The following is a 22889-nucleotide window of genomic DNA, read 5'->3' on the forward strand; positions in this document are numbered from 1 at the left end:
TAAAGATCATGTTTAGGCTACGTGCCGATATTTTGGGACCCATGGGGTCGTGTTGCTTTTGAATTGATTGTTTGAAAAATATACATTTCACACTCAGTCATATTCGTCCATTGTGAGGATAATTATGGGATCGAGCCGCGTGTCGCAACAGGCCAAATTCTCTATATATATATATATATATATATATATATATATATATATATATATATATATATATATATATATATATATATATATATATATATATTATTATATGGATCGGGACTGCCCGCCTGCAGCAGGCCTTATAGGATTTATTACTATACGGATCGGGACTACCCACCTGCAGTAGGCCATATCATCTTTATATCACGCTTGGGCGGAAGGAGCCCCTCCGGAGTTTGTACACACCCCAGTGAGGGTAGATGATTATATATTCGGGATGGACTTCCCAGGGCATGGACTTACCTTACTTATTTATATTGTGATGAATTTCCCTGGACATGGATCTTGTTCGTATCATTTACATTTGGGGATAAATTTCCCAGGGCTGGATTGGCCTTATACGGTACTGAGTGACTGACTGTTAGTCGATGTGTATATATATATATACGTGGTGAATTATCCCTGGGCTGGATTGGCCATAAATATATATACGGGATGGAATATCCCTGGGATGGATTGGCCATATACAGTACTGAGTGACCGAATGAATTGTGACCAGTAGTACATGAGGTCTTTTCATTGAAATGTCATATTCCTCATATCATGTAGTATTGATCTATTTTTGCTTGTACTGAGTTTAATTGTTGAACTTGAAAGCATGCCTACATTTTTGCACCATTATTTATGTACTGGGCCGTACCCGTGGAGCTCATAACTACTTTAAGCCTAAAGGTTAGTCTTGTTACTTATTGAGTTAGTTGTACTCATACTACACTCTGCACCTCGTGTGCAGATCCAAGTGCTTCCGGACACGGAGACTGTTAGACCTCAGTGTGTTACCAGTTGGAGACTATCAAGGTAGCTGCTTGGCGTCCGCTGAACTTGTCTCTCTTTCTTTCAGTTATTGTATTGTTCTATACTTTCAGATAATGCTTTATTAGTCAGACTTTGTAATAGATGCTCATGTACTCATTGACACCGGGTTTTGGGAGTGTTTATATCTGTATTTGTGAGATTTCTTCCACTGAATTTAAATATTATGTTTCAAACTTAAAAAATATGGTGGTTTATTGAGATTGTTAGCTTGCCTAGTATTGAGATAGGCGCCATCACGACAGGTGAGATTTTGGGTCATGACATTGTGTCTTGGCTAAAGTTAGTCGAGTTGTAAGCTTTGTAATAAAGTTATTACAAAGGGGCTTATAATAGAGTTATTACAAGTTAGTGAGGGATTAAGAGGTTAATTCCTAGGTTACAATAGTTTATAATCTGGAGTTTGTTCAATAGTGATGTTGAAATCCTACAAGGGTAGGTCGTGGTTTTTAATCCCGTGAGCTGAGAGTTTTCCACATAAAACTCTATCGTGTTATTTACTTACATCTGTATGAGTGTGTTCTGTGCGAACTAATAGAGAACCTGGTTCTCTATATAAGTTTGGTGGATCCTCAGTTTCTATTAATTGGTATCAGAGCAGGTTCCTTCTATCAGGCTAACACCTAGAAAGGATCCTCATGGCTGCTCCACCAAACTTCGAAGAAGGTCAATCCACCTACAGACCACCAAGATTCAATGGCCAATACTATGGATGGTGGAAGACAAGGATGCATGATTTCATCACGGCTGAAGATTCAGAGCTCTGGGATGTTATCTGCGACAGTCTTTTTTTTCCTATGAAAACCACTGGGGAACCAACAGTGACAGTTCCCAAGTCTAGGAAGGAATACAACGATACTGACCGAAAGGCTATAGAGAAGAACTTTCGAGCAAAGAAAATCCTCGTATGTGGCATTGGGCCGGATGAATACAAAGAATTTTGGCTTGTCAATCTGCCAAGGAGATCTGGGAAGCTCTCCAAACAACACACGAAGGGACAACTCAAGTCAAGCAGTCCAAGATTGATATGTTAACCACTGAGTTTGAACTCTTCAGGATGAAGGATGATGAGTCCATTCAGGACATGCACACTCGCTTCACCTCTATCATCAATGAGCTCCATTCCCTAGGAGAAATCATTCCAAGGAACAAATTTGTCAGGAAAATACTCAGCGTATTACATGGTTCCTAGGAAAGCAAAGTAAACGCTATCACGGAGGCAAAGGATCTACAAAAGCTAACCATTGATGAACTCATTGGTAATTTGAAAACTTATGAAATGAAGAAGAAAGGGGATCATGAGAGAAGAGAGCCCAAAAGGGAGAAGAACCCGGTCCTTAAGACAGATAACAATGAATCAAGTGGTAAGGATGCTGATATGGCTTACTTCACAAAGAGATTTCAGAAGATGGTCCGCAGAAATGGAGGTATTCCAAAGAAGGGAAGCTCCAGCAAGTCAAGAGGATATGACTTATGTCATAAGTGCGGTAAGCCAGGACATTTCATCAAAGATTGTCCCCTCCTCAAGCAAGACTAGTACAATCACATCATAGACAAAACAGCCAAGAGGAACCCGATTCCTAACAAAAAATTTAAAAGAAAAGAAGTTGTCGACAATGTTGTGAAACAAGCTCTTGCTGCATAGGGAGACTCTTCTAGCGAATCTGGAGAAATGATGCACAAGGTGACACCTCCATGATGGAATTCGAAAGTGAAGCAGCTGATTATGATTCCATCTTTGCCCTGATGGAAAAATCTGACGATGATGAAGATAATGATGATGATGATGAGGTAAACTTTCTAGACGTTCAGAGAAATCTGAAGTCTTACTCTCAGAAAAAGCTCATATCCTTGGGAAATTTTTTAATTGACGCTTATCACAATCTTATAAACGATAAAAATGCCTTAACTATAGAATTAGGAGAGGTAGAAAATGAGAGAGATGATTTGGTAGTTGTAGTGGCCGACCTAAAAGAAACCATAAAGAATCTAGTGAAAGAAAAAAGTATTTTGATTAAAAAGGCTGAAAACATAGAGAATGAGGGAGATGACTTGTTAGTAGTCATCATGGACCTAAAAGAAATAATAAAGGAATTAAAAAAGGGAAACAGTTCTAGGACTGTCAAAAAGGGGAAGGAAGTTACAAGTGAGGAACATATTAAGCTTGAAAATGAACTACAATCTGTGAAATCTAGTCTGTGTGCTGAACTTGAAAGAAATAGACAGCTTCAAGAAGATCTACACAGAGTTAAGAATGACCTGGAAAAATCTCTAAAGTGGACCTGGTCCTCTGATACAATTGCTGTCATGTATACAAGCAATGGTGGGAACAGGCAGGGCATCAGGTTCCAAAAGGAAAAGACTCCCTAAAATCCACATAACAAGTATGTTACTGCCCCTCATAACTGGCTTTGCACTCACTGTGGCAACACTGGTCACTTTCAAGAAAACTGTAAAGCTAGAATTCAGTCCCAACAGAAAAATAAGGTGTTTGTTGAAAAGGGAACTACTGCTAAGGAACCTAGTCCCTCCGTTAAAAAACGTACACTGCCGGCCTGGACACAAAGAAGTTTCATTTGACCCTTTCCTCACTACCAGGGACCCAAACTTGTTTGGGTTCTTAAGTCTAATCCTTGATTATCTTGTGTAGGGAGCAGTGAAAGGAAGCATCCAAAAATGGTACATGTATAGTGGTTGTTCTAAACACATGACTGGAAGCATCGATGATTTCCTCACACTCAAGGCCCTGCAATGAGGGAGTGTGTCCTTTGGCAATGGCAAAAGAGGATACATTCTGGGAGTAGGAAGAATTGGGAAGTCACTTACCCACTCAATTGAAAATGTGTACTATGTGAACGGCGTTAAATATAGCCTACTGAGTGTTTCCCAAATCTGCGACAAAGGAAACAAAGTGGAATTTATGTCAAAAGTCTGCACAGTTACAAACCTTGTGACTGGTGAAGTGGTCCTGATGGCAAAAAGATACAAGAACATTTATGTTGCTAATTTTGAGTCCCTGCAAAATGGGGATCTCACTTGCCTGAGTGTTGTTGATGATGATGATGAACTATGGCACAGAAGATTGCGTCATGCAAGCCTTACGTTGCTGAACAAACTGGTCAGTAAGGACCTGGTTCATGGCATGCCGATGTCAAGTTTCAAAAACCACAAGGTGTGTGATGAATGTGTAAAAGGAAAGCAAGTCAGGTCTTCATTTAAGCCCAAAATGGATGTTAGCACCTCAAGGCCACTCGATCTCCTCCATATGGATCTGTGTGGACCTATGAGGGTACCAAGTAGAGGAGGAAAGAAGTACATTTTTGTTATAGTGGATGACTATTCTAGATTCACCTGGACCTTGTTTCTCAAAACCAAGGATGAAAATTTTCTAGTATTTGTTGCTTTCGTGAAGAAGATCCAAGTGAAGGTGAGCCATAATGTTGCGTGCATAAGATCTGATCACGGCACAGAGTTCGATAATGCAAAATTCGACAAATTCTGTGCTGAAAATGGCATATGTCATAATTTCTCAGCTCCAAGAACACCTCAACAACACGATGTTGTGGAGAGGAAAAATAAGACTCTTGAAGACATGGCGAGGACAATGCTGATTGACAGTGGCATTGCAAAAAACTTCTGGGCAGAAGCAGTTAACACTGCATGCTATTTGGTGAACAAGTGCATGATCAGGTCCCTCCTGAACAAGACTCCGTATGAACTGTTGAACGGAAGGAAACCCAAGCTAACACGTTTGAGAACATTTGGCTGCAAATGTTTTGTCCTCAACAATGGTAAGGAAGCTCTTGGAAAATTTGATGCCAAAAGTGATGAAGGAATCTTTCTAGGCTATTCATCACAAAGCAAAGCATACAAAGTCTACAACAAAAAAACTCAATGTGTTGAGGAAAGCATATATGTGATCTTTGATGAATCACACCACCTACGTGGAAAATATTCACATGATAAGATTGATCAAAATGGAGAGCAGTCAACAGCCCCTGGTGAAGTCAAATGATGATGATGCAGCGGTCTCTCCAGCGGATTTAGAGAAACCCGGTTCCTCGATCACATCAACTGAAGCTGAGAACAGAGAGTTGCTGATGTTGTGCAAGGAACCCCTGATGCTGAGCTGAGAAGTGGGACTCACATCAACCATGGGTCATATTCAGAAGTACTTGGACCCTCTCACAATGAGATTCAGGTGTCTAACTGGAAGCACAAAAGCTCACTCCCTCTTCAAAATGTGATCACTCCTCTCGACTCAGGGATTCAAACTAGATGAAGTCGAGAAACTCACTTGCCTTCTACGCCTTTCTCTCTCAAGTTGAGCCCAAAAATATCAAGGAAGCATTGAAAGATGCTGACTGGATTACTGCTATGCAAGATGAACTCTATCAATTTAAGAGGAACAATGTATGTCACCTGGTTCCTCGACCTACTAGCAAAACTATTATAGGAACCAAGTGGGTATTCATAAACAAACTTGATGAGTTGGGAACACAACAAGGAACAAGGCAAGGCTGGTAGTTCAAGGGTATAATCAAGAAGAAGGGATTGACTATGATGAAACTTTTGCCCTAGTTGCTCGAATGGAGGCCATCAGAATCCTTATTGCATTCGCATCCTATATGGAATTCAAATTGTTCCAGATGGATGTCAAAAGTGCATTTCTAAATGGCTTTCTAAAAGAAGAAGTCTTTGTCAAGCAACCTCCTAGCTTCGAATATCATGAGCATCATGAGCATGTTTTCAAACTCGACAAGGCATTATATGGGCTGAAGCATGATCCTCGCGCATGGTATGAAAGACTGTCCAAAGTTCTCCTAGAAAATAGTTTTACAAGAGGAAAAATTGACAACACCTTATTTCTGAAGAAATGGGGAAGGAACATGCTCATTGTGCAAGCCTATGTTGACGATATCATCTTTGGTGCAACAAATGATTCTTTGTGTGAGGAGTTTGCAAAGCTCATGGGAAGTGAGTTTGAAATCAGCATGATGGGGGAATTAAATTTCTTCTTAGGCCTGCAAGTCAAGCAAACTCCTAAGTGCACAATGATAAGTCAGTAGAAGTACATCAAAGAGCTTATGAAGAGATTTGAAATGGAAAGCTCAAAAGTCATTGACACTCCTATTACCACTACCACTCGACTGGACATAGATGAACCTAGTTCTCCTGTGAACGAGACCATGTATAGAGGTATCATTGGGTCACTCTTGTATCTCACAGCAAGCAAACCAAATATAATTTTCAGTGTGGGACAATGTGCCAAGTTTCAATAAAATCCAAAGGAATCTCATATGAAGACTGCTAAGAGAATCCTGAGATATCTAAAGGGAATGCAAGACCTGGTTCTCTACTACCCCTCAAGAGACAACTTCGACTTGATCGGGTATGATGATGCTAATTATGCTGGTTATCTGGTGGACAGGAAAAGCACTTCTGGCATGGCACACTTTCTATGTTCGTGTCTAATTTCATGGGGTACAAGAAAATAAAATTCAGTGGCTCTTTCAACTGCAAAGGCTGAATATATGGCGGCTGCCTCTTGCTGTGCTCAACTGCTGTGGATCAAGCAGCAACTAAAAGATTTTGGTGTGTTTTTTGATTGTGTTCCATTACTATGTGACAACACCAGTGCTCTTAACATGGAAAAGAACCCAGTTTAGCATAAGAGAACAAAGCACATTGATTTGTGACATCATTTTCTCAGAGACAATGTTGAAAAGGATCTTATCTGCATGAAGTTCTGCAACACAGAAGATGAAATTATAGACATATTTACCAAAGCACTGAGCAGAGAGCACTTTGAAAATAATCGTCTTGCGCTAGGGTTGATAAAATCACGTTGAGGACCTAGTCCCTCGATGATTGGCTATGAAAGAAATGTACAGGAGAAATTGCAAAAAAGTATTTCCTGGCAAGGTCTAACTCATTTCCATACCGTTATAGGTAGACACGCATGACAATTACATAGCAAACGAGGAGCTAATGTATCGCATTTTCGCAAAAGGATGAGGATCACATTTACAAAATCTATCAAGGAACCTGGTTCTTATGACACTAGTTAGTAGTTCCTTTTGTACTTTCATGCAAAAAAAATTTAAACGGCTAAAAATGGTGCCCCGTCATTAAATTTCTAGCTTCTTTTCTTTGGAACCCAAGTGTCCTACCCGTTACAAAATGACCCATCTGCCAAGAAAATCAATACCCATTCCCAACTGGTCCCTCACCCTCTTTTAATAAACCTAAACTCTGTAACTCTCACAACTGTTCACATCAAAAGCCAAAATTTCCCTTTTTCTCTCCACAACCAAACACCTTTTTCTTTCATAAACTCTCATTACACTCTATAATGTCAGAGAATCTCGAAGCCTGAAATGTCCCCAGTGTCGTCCCCAATGTATCTTCATCTCTTGAAGCACCGGTGACAGAGTTACCTTACGCCACCCAGTCCAAACCCTAAGCAAGATTCCCAACCACCCATCGCCTCTTCTCCACCCCAATCAAGTTCTAGTTCTCATCGAAGTCGCAAAACTTTGTATCCCAAGAGGTTTGTGGCTACGACCTCTCCCTCTGCCTCGCCGGAAAAAATGGCTGAGGGAGAAAGAGTAGACGGAGAAGAAAATCAAGAAGTTTCAAGTCTGCATTTAGAAGAGAGTTCTGAGGCACAACAAAGTGTGGTTAACACAATGACTACCCCAAGTCTCAATTTGAATGCTGCAGATCTTATAGGTAATATTCCTTCTGTGCCTTCTGAGTTTTCTTTGGGGTTAGAAGAACAAGAGGCCATAGAAAATATATTGTCAATAGCTGCTGAGGGGTGTGTGGATGGTTGCTATGAAGGTGTGTCTGAAACCAATGGGTCTCAGAGGGGAAGGTGAGAGTCTACAGAAAGAGGGTAGGAAACTGGTGCCTATTGAAAATTTGGCACCTGAAAGTAATACACGGGAACCACTCGAGGGACATGATCTCTCCGCCCAAGAGGAGCCCTCTGTTCGTACTTGGGATGAAATCCCCTATTCATCAAAAGAACCCCATATCAGTACCGATCCTGCTCCCTCTCCTCCTTTCTATACTGAGCCATTGGCCATTGTTGCTCCCAAGGTGAGATCTCTATCTGAGGAGGAGAATGACGGTAGTGAAGAAGACTATGATAATGTGGATCTTGCAATTTTTATTGGTGATAGGAGTAGCAGAGCAACTCCCAAAACACCCACTCCTAAAAGACATACTACTAGGCTGCAACAGAAGGAGGCTCTTGAGTCAACTCTAAAGAAAAGTAAGTAAGAAAAGAAGAGAATAAGGTTGGTGAGGGGTGGAAAGTTAGTACATGAAGAGGTAGTGCCTACATCTCTTGTTGTGGACATTGATGACGAGGTGGATGAGGAACCCAGTCCCTTAATCCGTAAGTCCTTCAAGAAACCTGCAGTTCAAAATTCTGAAAAAGAGTCATCTATGAAAGTGGTAGAGGTTAGCAATGTTGAAGTGGGTGAGTCTGGAGAAAAAGTGGCTGAGGGGTCTGGTAAGGATGTGTTTGAGAAATCTGTGTCTGAGAAACCTACAGAGAAAGCTAAAAGTGTGAGAAAATCAGTGAAACGGAAGGCTGGTGCCAATGAGGAACCTGGTTCCTTAAAAGGACCAAGGTGGGGGTGGCCAAGAATGAAGGATGGGAAAATCTGAGAAATCAAAAAGTGCTGTGGGGCAGAACATTTGCCCCTGATATTCTTGACATGCCAGGAATGCGCAAACCGGTTGATATATGTGACTTTCAACAGTGGACACGTTTGTTCACAAATGAGAGTCCTAAAGTATATGAGGCCGAAGTGCGCAGTTTTTATGCTAATTTTTTTACATTCGAGGATGACAACATCTGCATGAAGGTGAATGGGGTTGATTTTGTGTTGGATGAAGCTGTGTTGGGAACCATCTTGCATGTTCCTACTGACAGAATATCCTCCATTAAGGAGACTTATTCGTCAAGCTTCATAAATACCATTATGAAGGATGATGCAGTGTAGCAGGGGGAACGGGTACATAAGAAGGCCCCCCTTCTAGTGTATCAGCTGTTATTTGAGATAGTGAACAAGGTGTTGCTCCCTCGTACAGAAAGGCGTTCTATTACGTCTCGAGCACACTTGTTCCTCATGGAATCACTGGATGCTTATTCCACTATTAATCTGCCAGGTATCATGATTGAGCACATGAATAAAGTGGCAGATTTCAAAGATGGTAATCATGGGTTGCCCTACGGGTTTCTTCTCACCAAAGTGTTTGAGTTCTTCAAAGTTCCTTTGGGAAAGGCTACGGTGGGTACTCGCAAGTGGAGCTTCTCCAAAACCACATTAGAAGAGTGTGACTGCATCGATAAGAAAGACGAGGTTGGTAGAAATTCCACTATCTCTCAATTAATTGAAGCTCCGAATACTGCCAATGAAGAGATAAGGAAGTTGAAGGCAAGGAATGTTATCCTTGAGGGACAACTTAGTCAAGCCCAGGGGCACCAGGTTCCTGCAGCTCTCAAAGCATAGAGGTTTCCCGTCTGACCAATGAGAATGTTGATCTCAGGAAATAGGCCGAGGACCTGAAGGAGAGGTTACTCAATGAGAAAGAGTCTGTTAATGCTCGAATGGATATCCTTCTTAGAACTCTTGCCTCTTCATCATTGCCTCCCTCTTCCAGTGCTCCTTAAAACCATTTCCTTCCCAGTGTCAAGTTCTAGTGTCTTTCCGTTTTGGTGTTCTGAAGTTGGATATGTTTAGTGGCTGGTACTCTTTTTTTGATGTTTTTATTTTGTGGAATGATTATGCAACAAATGGAACTGCTCCCTATTTATTTTCAAAATTAATGAATATCCCGTCCTTTTGCTATGCTTATCTTGTCTTTCTTGCTCTGTTTTTAGTCATGTTTGTGGGCACACAAGTGGTATGAGTTAATCAGGCTAGACTTCTTTTTGCTTATTACATGTCACTAATCTTTTTATGATGCCAAAAGAGAGAAAATTAATAGAGGGGGAACAAGCACACTCTTAGGGGGAATTTCAATTACAAGTTTGCCATCATCAAAAAGGGAAAAATTGATAAATTATGTGTCTTGCTATGTTTTGATAATTTAACAAACTTTGTTGAGAACTAGATGGTGAACCTGTTCCACATCCCCTGAGTGATCAAAGATCAACAAGTACCAAGTATGAGACATGTTACAATATTCAGAGTCCAAGAAACAACAGAAGGAACAGATCGGCACCAGTTCCCTTGTTGACAATACCAGTCAACTCCCCATAGCTGTAAAGTGACTGCAACTATTCCTCTGCATACACATAACAGTGCAAATAGTGGAGCAGTCACTTTATGGGGAATGCCTTTATATCAAACATGCTTGCATCATTCAAGTGATGTCACCTATGTAATATTAACATGAAGCAAAAGTATAACATCACACTTGCACACTCCAGAATTCATCAAGCTCTCTCTCAAGTGTATTACCAATCTGCAAGTGACATTCAAGGCATCAAGAACAAAGAGCAACATAACGAAGGACCAATTTTCTGTATTGAGTCATCATAAGTCCTTAGTTGTGTAGCATCTTTATCAAAATGATTTACTTGTAATTCCTACTTAGCTTAGTTAGAAGTATTGTGTAGGAAACCTTTGTAAAATTATAAACCATATATTTGTGTCTTGGTTAGAGTTAGTCGAGTTGTAATAAAGTTATTACAAAGGGGATTGTAATAGAGTTATTACAAGTTAGTGGGGGATTAAGAGGTTAATTCCTAGGTTACAATAGTTTGTAATTTGGAGTTTACTCAGTAGTGAAGTTGAAATCCTACAAAAGTAGGTCGTGATTTTTAATCTCGTGAGTTGAGGGATTTCCAGGTAAAACACTATCTTGTTATTTACTTACAACTGTGTGAGTGAGAACTAATAGAGAACCTGGTTCTCTATATAAGTTTGGTGGACCCTCAGTTTCTATCAGCAACATATTGTTTCATATCTGACGTCGTCTTCAAAGATAGGTCTAGTGAGTGAAAGAAGTACATAAGCGTCCATGGATGTGTTTGCACAATTTACCTAATTTTCTAAATGGAAAACCTACTCTATATCAATCTGTTAGGAACAAATGCTTCTCCTAATCCATTAAGTATATGCTTCATGTCGTTGCCAAATATCTGGCCGTAAATAATTATTTTGAGGCACACCAACTTTGAGTTTAACTTTGGTCATTTACCCTAGATTATAAGTCAATGTCAATCTTGCTGTTATCTTAAAAAATATAGGTCTGACGATATTAACTGTACTTAATTTCTTTGGTTTGAATTTGATAAATTTTCTCTGCTGCCAAGATTGTTGGGATAAAATAAATTTTGGGCGATAAAAAATAATTTTAAGTGCATAGATAGAAAAAGTAGAGGAAATATCAGCAGTTAAAGGGAAATATTAAGTATTAACTAAGTTCTAACCATGGTTAAGATTTGGTTTTAGTTAATTAAATACGTACCGTTAATATATATTAAAATGTGACATGTCTCACTCAACTAAGTAAGAACTTGAGGAAATGAAGTGGAGCAAAATACTAATGAATGGAGTATTTTTTTGGGAAGCAAAGAGAAAAAAAAAACTAAAAGCCCATAATCTGTTAATAACAAATTGTAAATGTGTTTATTTTGTGATTATGTGTGTCATTCAGGAATAATGCCATTATTGAAAACTCAAATTTTCGAATTTCCAATCAAAAATTTCGAAGAGTTGTATTTAGTAAAGTTATCTAAAATAAACAAGTTTTGACTCATTGCGCATTGCACAATACTACGTTATATATATCGCAAAATATTTTTATTGCAAAATGTAGGAATCTATTTTCTGATATTCTATGATCTTTTTTGAGTTATTTGTTCGTGTTTTTTATGGAGAAGGTATGCCTAATGATTTGTTTCAAATTAATTCAAAGAAAAGGCTGTTTCAAGAAGTGTATATATGCAATATGCTAAGTTCTGAAATTTTGAGCTAGCCCATGATCTGATTTAAGCTGAAAAAATGATACATTTTCGTCTTCTTTGGTTTATGGGGTAAATTAACTATCTTTTTCATTTCTTGTGAAAAATCTGTTAATTTTTAAAAAATTTATATTTAACGTAATACACTATTTTTTTAAATTAATCTATCTACCCGGGCTTTAACCTCCCGTGGTGATGGGGGTTTTGCCCAAGACCCCTGCTTTATCATCCAATAATAATTACAACGACGGGGATATAACCAAAACCTCAATGAAAGAAATGCTTAGGGCGACCTCGACCTCCCCAACCTCCACCTCGAGCTGGTTAAGCAGGTGGGGCGGTAGCTGGTGCTGGAATCATAGCCTGAGAACCCGGTGAAGCACGCGGTGGCTGAGAAGTCTATGGAGGTGCACCCCTCCTAAGTCTGGGGCAATCCCTCACCATATGGCGGGTGTCGCCACACTCAAAACAAGCTGTCGGAGAGTGTGGCTGCTGTGACTGGCTCGTGCCAGGTATGCTAGACTGACCGCTAAAAGCATCCCATGCAGGAGGCACACTAGACACTAGCGGTGCATAATAAGGCTCTTGGGGCCTAGAAGGGGCCGGAATACCACTGGCGGCTGGAAGTGCTGAATGGACGGGGCGACTCCCATAGCCCCTACCATGGCGAACTGCAGCTGGGGCACGAGTACCACTGTAAGTGCCAGACTCTCGAGACCTCTTGGCCTCCCTCTCCTCTCAATCCCGACCGAGCATGCCCTCTAATCTCCTAGAAACACTTACAACCTGCTGGTAAGAAATATCTATCTCCAGCTCCCTGACCATACTAATCCTGATATTGGGGTGGAGTCCCTCAATAAACCGACGAACCCTCTCTCGAACAGTGGCAACCAAGGCCGGTGCATGTCGGGCCAAATCACTGAAACGAACTTCATACTCTGACACAGTCATAGCACCCTGGCGCAGCTGCTCAAACTCCGCGTGTCATGTGTCCCTAAGGCTCTAGGGGACATACTCTCTCAAAAATATGTCCAAGAACTGAGTCCATGTACGTGAAGCTGCCTCATCCGGACTACTTAACTCATAAGCATGCCACCACTGATATGCTGCTCCTCTAAGCTGGAATGCAGTAAAGGAAACCCAACTTGACTCCACTACACCCATAGTACGGAGAATACGGTGACACTTCTCCAAAAAATCCTGGGCATCCTCTGACGCCAATCCACTGAAGGTAGGAGGGTGGTACTTCTTGTACCTCTCAAGTCTGAGCTGCTCCGCCTCAGAAATTGTTGTCCTAGTCTCGTGTTGAACCGGAGCTACCGGCTGCATAGGGATGAACTCTGGGGCCTAGTCTACCTGAACTCACTACTCTGGGGTACCGGCAACGGGAGTCTGTGCTCCTCCCCCGGCCTGAGATGTGGCAGGAGCAAGTGGAATCAATCCAGCCTGAGCGAAGGTGCTGAACATGCTCAGAAACTGTGCTAGAGTCTCCTGGAGGGCTGGTACAGCAACAGGTACCTCAGGTGCCTGCCCTCCAGCTGGAGCTACTGGGGGCTCCTCTGTAGCAGCTCGTGCGGGTGCTCTGGCTGCACCACATAGACGTCCTTGGCCTCTACCCCGGCCCCGGCCTCTCGCGGCTCTAGCAAGGGATACGGGTGCCTGGTCATCAGATCCGCCTGTACGTGTCCTCACCATCTATGAGAGAATAGAATACAGAAGTTTAGAATTTCGAAGTCAACAAATTTCGCACGACAAGGAATCAAAGAAGTATAATTTTTTTCTAACAGTTCCATAGCCTCCCGAAGATAAGTACAAATATCTCTGTACTGATCTGCGAGACTCTAATAAACCGGCTTGTGACTCACGACACCTATGACCTAGAGCTCTGATACCAACTTGTCATGACCCAAACTCCCTTTGTATAATGTTGTGACGGCACCTAGTCTCTACGACTAGGTAAGCCTAACAAATTATGGAAAATAACAAAACGAAAGTAAAACTTGGCAACTAACAGGAGTGGACAGATGAATAACTAGTAACAATACCACTCGGCATGTACAATAACCAATACTCTATAAATACACAGTCTTCCCAAAATGCGAAACATCATGAGTTATAAGCTACAAAAGAAAACTAGTATCTTTATACACCAGAGTCTAACAAAAGAAGTACGGAAGGTAAATGACATAGAAGAGAATAGAGGGGGACTCCGTGGTTTGCGGACGCGATAGATGTACCTTGAAGTCTCCGTACAATAGCAAGCACTCTCAGCTAATAGTGGGGCTGATAAGAAGTACCTGGATCTGCACACAAAATATGTGCAGAAGAGTAGCATGAGTACACCACAATGGTACCCAGTAAGTGCCAAGCCTAACCTTGGTCGAGTAGTCAGGTCAGGCCCATTGGTAAATAATAAATAAGGCAGGAGAATATACAGTATAATAAAAGACTAGAATTTAACAAAAGCAAACAGGACAACAGTACAACACGCATGGGTAAACAGCAGGGGATCTCCCAAGAAACCATCTCGTAGTCCCAAAAGTAAATGTGCAAAGAGAACTCCCGAACCACCTCGTAGCCTCAAAAGTAAATGTACAGGGAGAACTCCCGAGGTACCGCCTCGTAGGCTCAAAAGTAAATGTGCAGGGAGAACTCCCGAGGAACCGCCTCGTAGTCTCAAAAGTAAATGTGCAGGGAGAACTCCCTAGGAACCGCCTCGTAGTCTTAAAAGTAAACACACCGCTCAAACCGATAAATACAACAGTTAACAGCAAGATTTCTATGGTTATACTAATAAAGCACAAGGAAAAAAGGAATCAACTAGGCATGCTTCACAGAGTTCAAATAAGCAGTTAAAGCACGTAGACATGTGATATTAGACTAAAGAGGATAACTACATATATTGGAATAGTTCAATTAAGAATGAAAAACAGACTAGTACTCATTTAAATAGTATAACTCAAATTAAAAGGAAAACAGGTTGATACTCAGTAAAAATTGGGTTTTACAACACATAGCCCGTGTACGTACTCGTTACCTCACGTACACGACACTCACATATGACAACAGTACCAAATCCTATGGGGATTCCCCCCCTCAGGGGATTTCCCCCACACAAGGTTAGGCAAGCCACTTACCTCGAACCAAGCTCAATCAATAGGTAACAATGCCTTTTCCACGAATATCCGACTCCGAATGGCCCAAATCTAGCCAAAATCAATTACATACCATAAATACACTATAAGAAACTAATCTAATTAATGAAATCAAAGCTAAAGCAAGAAATTAAAAAATCACCCCAAAAAATCGACTCGGGTCCACGTCTCAGAATCAGGTAAAAGTCACAAAATATGAACACCCATTCGCTCACGAGTACACTCGTACCAAAATTAGCCAAATCCGATATCAAAGTCCCAATCAAAACCCAAAACCTTAGTTAAAGAGCTTCTTCCTATGTTTTCCAAATTTTTCATCCAAATCTGAAATTAAAAGATGAAATTAGTAATAGATTAGTGGAATATAACCATAAATGGGGTCAGAATCGTTACCCAAAAGCTTCCTCTGAAAATCTCCCAAATTATCGCCTCAATCCGAGCTCTCAAAGACTCAAAATGAAAATGAGATCAAACCCTCGAAATTGATCTTTTCTGCCCAGCGATTCCGCATCTGCGGACCACCAGTCGCACCTGCGAAAATTCCCTCGCAGGTGCGAAAATGACCTAAGGGGGCTGGGTCCGCATCTGCGAGCAAAGGGCTGTACCTGCGCTCCCGCTCCTGCGGATATCTTCCGCTTCTGCGATCTTCCTTCGCGCCTACGGTTCCTCTAGCGCATCTGCGGGCATCGCAAATGCAGCATTTTTCTCGCACTTGTGAACCCAACCCGGGCTTCCCAAATCCGCATCTGCGCTCCTCCTTCCGCACGTGCGAGTCCGCACCTGCGGTCTCCTCACCGCACGTGCAAAAACACCAGAAACCAGAAAACTTCAGCAATTTGCATAAGTCCAATTTCAATCAGTTAAGCATCTGAAACACACCCGAGGCCCCCGGGACCTCAACCAAACATATCAACAAGTCCTAAAACACCATACGAACTTAGTCGAGCCCTCAAATCACATCAAACAACACTAAAAACATGAATCACCCTTCGATTCAAACTTAATGAACTTTGAAACTTCAAACTTCTAAAACCGATGACGAAACCTATCAAACCACGTCCGATTGACCACAAATTTTGCACACAAGTCATATTCAGCCTTACGGACCTACTCCAACTTTCGGAATCGGAATCCGACCCCGATATCAAAAAGTCCACTACCGGTCAAACTTCCTAAAAAATTCGACTTTCGCCAATTCAAGTTTAAATCAACTACAGACCTCCAAAACACAACCGGACACGCCCCTAAGCCCAAAATCACCCAAGGAGCTAATAGAACAGACGAAACTCCATTCCAGAGTCGTCTTCACAGAGTTCCGACTACGGTCAAAAATTCTAAGACTTAAGCTTCCGTTTAGGGACTAAGTATCCCAATTCACTCTGAAACCACAACAACAACCTCCCAGTAAGTCACATAAGCAGAATGCATGAAGTTAGGAACATGTGCATTCTGCACCATTTTAATTTAGATCTAACATTAGTAAAAATCTGTCGGATTTTCACGTATGTATTTATATTTTGCATTGAAAAATATTAAATTTCGATAAATTAGCAGCCGAAGAGCTGCATCCGTCACTGCATACATCTATTTGCCTGAAATATTTCATTAATACTGGCAACTTTGGTATCCATCATCAGGGGTGTACATAGGCCGGTTTGGTTCGAATTTTTTAATTACCAAACCAAATTAATTATCTCGGATTTTTAAATCTATAAACCAAACCAAACCAACAAAAGTCGGATTTTTCAATCTAGATTTTTCTCGAATTTTTCGGTTTTCTCGTGTTTTTCGGGTTTTTTCCGATAAAATCTTCATAGCATAAAATATATAATGTGTGCTCTAATATTTCTTAGGTCCTAGTAGGATAAAACTATATAAGATATTTTCCAAAAAAATAATACAAAATAATATGAGATGAGTCATGATTATACTAAAATACTCAACAAGTCGCATAAAATAAATATTGCTAATTAATAAGACATAATGAAAATAAACATAATCTAAAGTTACAAAGTCATGCTACAATAAGTACTAAGTATTAATTACATGACTAAATAATGATAAAAATAAGTTATGCATTTTCACTATCTAAACCAATGCAAAACTAAAAGAATAAATATACAATAATACTATTGTCATTCCTACTTCTATTGATTGATTTTTTTTAGCATTAATATTGATTTATTTTGCTTTAGGCTTTATTTGAGTTACTAACTTTTATGGGCTATAAAAAATATTTGACCATTCAAAAATTCTAAGTCCTAGTTTGAAATAATACATTAAAAGAGTGAATTATGAAAAAGTTTTAAAAAAAATTTATAAATCACATTACAAAAATTATTTCTATGTATAAAATATTTTTAAAACTTGTATACATGTAATGTCGAGTTGGTTTAGTTTCGGTTTGACTTTTTCTAGTTAAAACCAAACCAAACCAATTATGGTCGGATTTTGTTTTCTAACACCAAACCAAATCAAACCAAACCATAGTCGAATTTTTTTCTCAGTTTGATTCGGATCATCGATTTGGTGCGGTTTATCGGTTTCCTTTGTACTCCCTTATCCATCATCCTCTTTAGGAATTTCCAAGGGAAAACAAACAATAATCATTGAAAATATATAATTTATTATTGGTAAGCATAAAGAAGCCAAAAAGAAAACAAGAAGACAAAATTCAACAAGATATCACTGAATTACAATCACATAAAACTAACCCCCATGCATTATGCAATTAGGAAAAGGTAACATGTCATGCACCAAAACATGTGCTATTTTTGATTTCTTGCACGCAATCAGGACATTAATATTGGGTGTGCGAATAAAGTCTCATATTGGTAGCTGAAAATATTGGGAGTCTACATATAAGGTGGAGGGGTTATATGTAGAGGGGTCTCCTAATGGTGTGGGGCCTTTTGAGAAAAACCGTACGGGCTTGACTCGAAGAGGATAGTATCACACCATGTTAAGAGTGTCGTTGGGCCGTTTTAGCTCAATAACTAGTATCAGAGCCCAGGTTCTGCGAGACGAGTATGGTGATGGCAGGATGATAACGTGGGGCTCAGTTTCTTTACCTTTATGTGCTTGGAGATACGCACACAAAAAGAAGCTAGTTGTTCATGTGGTAGTGGGCCACATGAAACTTAGTTCGAGGAGGAGATTGTTGACAACACCAATGGAGATGAAATCGATCAGAATTATTCTAGGGTTTGAGAGCAAACGAGAGAGAGCTTTTGATATTATTGATGTAATGAAAGAATGAAAAAATGATTCGTCGTTACAATTGAGAGGCCCAAGTAATATATGTACATAACCCGACTTCCCCTTTAACCCATCTCGGATAACATAATTACAAATCAAAGAAAAGTAGGCTTAACCCAGTACAAATAATATTAAAACAGAAATGAGCCTAACAAACTAACTACTAACTAATCAGGACTTGGTGGTATATTTCTAACACTCCCCTCAAGTTGGAGGGTGATAAAACCTCCAACTTGGAAAGGAAACCATGATGAGCAACACCAGATAGAGCCTTAGTGAAAATGTCAGTCAGCTGAGAAGAAGAAGAAGAAGAATGCAGCAGATGAATAAGACCTTCAGCAAGCTTGACCCTCACCAAATGACAGTCAAGTTAAATATGCTTCGTTCGTTCATGAAAAACTGGGTTTTTAGCAATATGAATAGCAATCCGAGAATCACTAAACAAAGGAACAGGTGAAGAAGAAGGCAAACCCAAATCAGATAACAAATGAGACAACCAAGCCAACTCAACCACAACTTTGCTCATAGCCCTGTATTCAGCTTTAGCAGAGGACATGGAAACAACAGGTTGCTTTTTAGACTTCCAAACCACAAGTCTGCCACCTAAAAACACACAATAACCACTCACAGATCTCCTGGTGTCAGGGCAGGCAGCCCAATCACTATCACAGTAAGTAGCGAGAGACAAATTAGGGGAGTTGTTGAAGAAAATCCCACAATCAGATGTGCCCTTCAAATATCTTAACACGTGGAGGGAAGCTTACATATGGGGAAATCAAGAGGATTGCATGAATTGACTAAGGTGTTGAACAACAAAATAAATACCAGGCCTAGTGTTGGTAAGGGAATTCACTTCCCAATAAGAGACCTGTAGACATCAGGTTTGGGTAAGGGGGATCATCTTCATGAGCTTTAAGCTTGGCAGACAATTCAAGAGGATAAAGAACAAACTTCCTCTAATGAAGGAAAACACAAAATCAGAATAATAAACCTCAGTGCCCAGAAAATAGTTAAGAGACCCCAAATCTTTAATCTTTGAATTGAGCATAAAGAAAGGACTTAACAACAGAGATTTCAGAAGAATCAGCCCAGTGATCACAATATCATCCACATAAATAACCAATATCACAAGAGAATCACCAGAACCCTTAATGAAGATGGAGTAATCATTGAGAGAAGAAGAATAGCCTCTTGAGGTGAGGGCTTGAGACAGCTTAGCATACCATTGACTTGAAACTTGTCTCAGGCAATAAAGGCATTTCTGAAGCTTGCACACCAATTGGTCAGAGCCAGATGAATGAGGAACAGAATAACTAGGAGAGAGTTTCATAAAAACTTCCTCATCCAAGTCCCCATGCAAGAATGCATTATTGACATCAAGCTGAAACAAAGGACACTGTCTTTTAACAGCAAGAGCAACTAGGGTTTTAATGGTGGACATCTTGACAACAGAAGAAAAGGTCTCCTCTAAATCAACACCCTCTACTTGAGTGTCCCCCCTAACTACCAGTCTAGCTTTAAACCTCTCAAAACTGCCATCAACCTTATATTTGACCTTGTAAGCCCACTTACACCTAATTGACTTCTTACTAGGAGGCAAGGGCATCACATACTAGGTCCCATTGCCTTCCAAAGCCTCAAATTCCTATCTCATAGCCTCCTTTTGTAATGACCCAAAATGTCATCTTTAAATTTAATAAGTAATTCTGTATTCTAAGACCTTAAAAAGTACCATTTACAATTCCTCGACTTGCGTGCGCAGTCCGTACATTTTTTCGGAAAGTTATTATGTGAAAAATGGATTAAAATGGGAAATAGAGCTTTAAAACTCAATTATGTTGACTTTGGTCAACATTTTAATAAAACAGACCTGGGTTAATGTTTTAAAAATTTCGGTAGGTCCGTCTCATGATTTGGGACTTGGGCGTATGCCCGAAATCGAATTCTGAGGTCCCTAGCCCGAGTTATGGAATTTTGATGAAAAATTAAAAGCTTAATGATTATTAAGAAATTACTGATGTTGGATTTATTGATCTCGGTTCCGTATTTTGGTTCCGGAGTGCGGTATAGGTCCACTATAATATTTATGACTTGTCTTCCGAATTTGGCAAGAATCGGAGTTGATTTGACGTGATTCGGACGTCCGGTTGTAAAAATATAAGTTTTAAAGTTTTCTTGAAAACTTCCTTTGATATGGTGTCCGATTCGTAGTTCTAGGTGTTATTTTGGCAATTCGATCATGCGAGCAAGTTCGTATAATGTTTTAGAACTTGTGTGCATGTTTGGTTTGGAGCCCCGTGGGCTCGGGTGAGTTTCAGATAGGCTACGGGATGATTTCGGACTTAGGAAATCTGATTTTCTGCAGACTTCAGGCTTCTGGTGTGTTCTTCTTCGCGTTCACGAAAGTACTCTCGCGAACGCGAAGAGAAAATTGGGCTGGCACGTGTTGTGCTTCGCGTTCGCGACATAGTGACCGTGTTCGTGAAGGCTTGAGGTTCAAAGCTTCGCCTTCGCGATAGAAGCCTCGCGATCGCGAAGGGAAAGAGACTGGCCAGGAAAATTAGCCTTCGCGTTCGCGAAGGCCAAGCCAGGCAAGCTTCGCGTTCGCGGAGTAGCCCTCGCATTTGCAAAGAGTAAAATTTGACAGCACATAATTGTGCTTAGCGAACGCGAGACACTAACCGCGTTCGCGAAGGGTAAAAATCTCATAAACAGAACTTAAGTTCTATAATGGGGTTTCGACCCATTTTCAACTCTTTCCCATTTTTGAGCTCGGGTAAGGCGATTTTTGGGCGATTTTCACGGGAAAATATTGGGGTAAGTGTTCCTTATCCTATATTGATTATATTTCATGATTTCATACTCATTTATATCATGAATCCTTGAATTTATGGAAGAAAAATAAGATTTTTATAAAATCTTCCAAAAACGAAAATTTAAGATTTGAAGGTCCATTTGATATCGGAATCGGACAAATTTGGTATGGTTGAACTCGTATCGGAACGGGTGTTCGGATTTCGTGAGTTTTTCTGGAATTTAAGATGTGGATCCCACTGCCAAATATTTTAATGAATTTTGATTTTTTATCCGAAAAATTTGTAAATTCATATTGAATTAATTCCTATGATTAGTATTGAATATATTGAATTATTTGTGAATAGATTTGAAGCTTTCGGAGGTAAATTTAAAAGGAAAAGCTGTGGTTGAATAATTGATTGGAATTTGCAAAGCGAGGTAAGTGTCGGAGTTAACCTTGACTTGAGGGAATAGAACCCTTAAATTGTTTGTTATGTGAATTGCATGTAAACGACGTATAGGCGAGGTGACGAGTGTCTATACGTCGTCAAATTAATTGTTTGCCTGCTTACTTGAAAAATCACAAATTATTTTTAATCATAAGTTAATTATTATAATAATTATTTCTCTCTTATTCTTTGCAAATATAAATTCTTGAATTCCTGCATTAATTGTTACATGCTATTTGAATTATGTGCCTTAATTGTTATTTGACATTTAGCATAATAAATATTAAACTGCCTATTTGCTCCCTGATTTCCCTAATAATTTGCTATTTGTCATTGTTTGCTTCATAATTAAACCATAATTATTGTATGCTTGTTGTCTTGTAAATTTATATTAATTGTTACATTTATTGGGAAAATTTCTTCTATAAGAATTATTAAATGAAAATGTTGGAGGAGCGGGTTGCATGCCTCAACATGATTAATTATAATGAATATATTGGAGGATCGGGTTGCACGTCGCAACAGACTTATTAAAAGTCTATATTGGAGGATCGGGTTGCACGCCGCAACAGACTTGTTAAAAATTTAATATTGGAGGATCGGGTTGCACGCCGCAACAGACTTGATTAAAATGAATATGTTGGAGGAGCGGGTTGCACGCCGCAACAGAACTGAATGTGAATATATTATGAGAGCGGGTTGCACGCTGCAATAGAATTGAATGTGAATATATTGTGAGAGCGGGTTGCACGCTGCAACAGAATTGGTTGAAATAATAATGAATTATGACTGTTGGGTTGGTTTTAATTATTATAAATGAGTTACCTGATTTATTTATATTATTTGTTGTTATTATCAATATTGCGTACAGGTTAATGTAAGTGAACCGCCTTAGCCTCGTCACTACTTCGTCGAGGTTAGGCTCAGCACTTACCAGTACATGGGGTCTGGTTGTACTGATACTACACTCTGCACTTCTTGTGCAGATTTTGGAGTTGGTCCCAGTGGCGTACCATAGACTTGCTCGGATTTCAGCTATCAGAGGAGACTTGAGGTATAACTGCATGGCATTCGCAGTTCTGAAGTCCCCGTCTATTGTACTTTAGCTGTGTGTTTATTTTCAGACAGCTTTATTTTATTCAGACCTTTATTTGTATTTATTCTAGAAGCTCGTGTACTTGTGACACCAATTCTGGGATGGTATTTAGACACCGTTATTAT

Source organism: Nicotiana tabacum, chromosome 4 (assembly GCF_000715075.1).
Source record: "Nicotiana tabacum cultivar K326 chromosome 4, ASM71507v2, whole genome shotgun sequence".
In the NCBI taxonomy this organism is placed as follows: Eukaryota; Viridiplantae; Streptophyta; class Magnoliopsida; order Solanales; family Solanaceae; genus Nicotiana; species Nicotiana tabacum.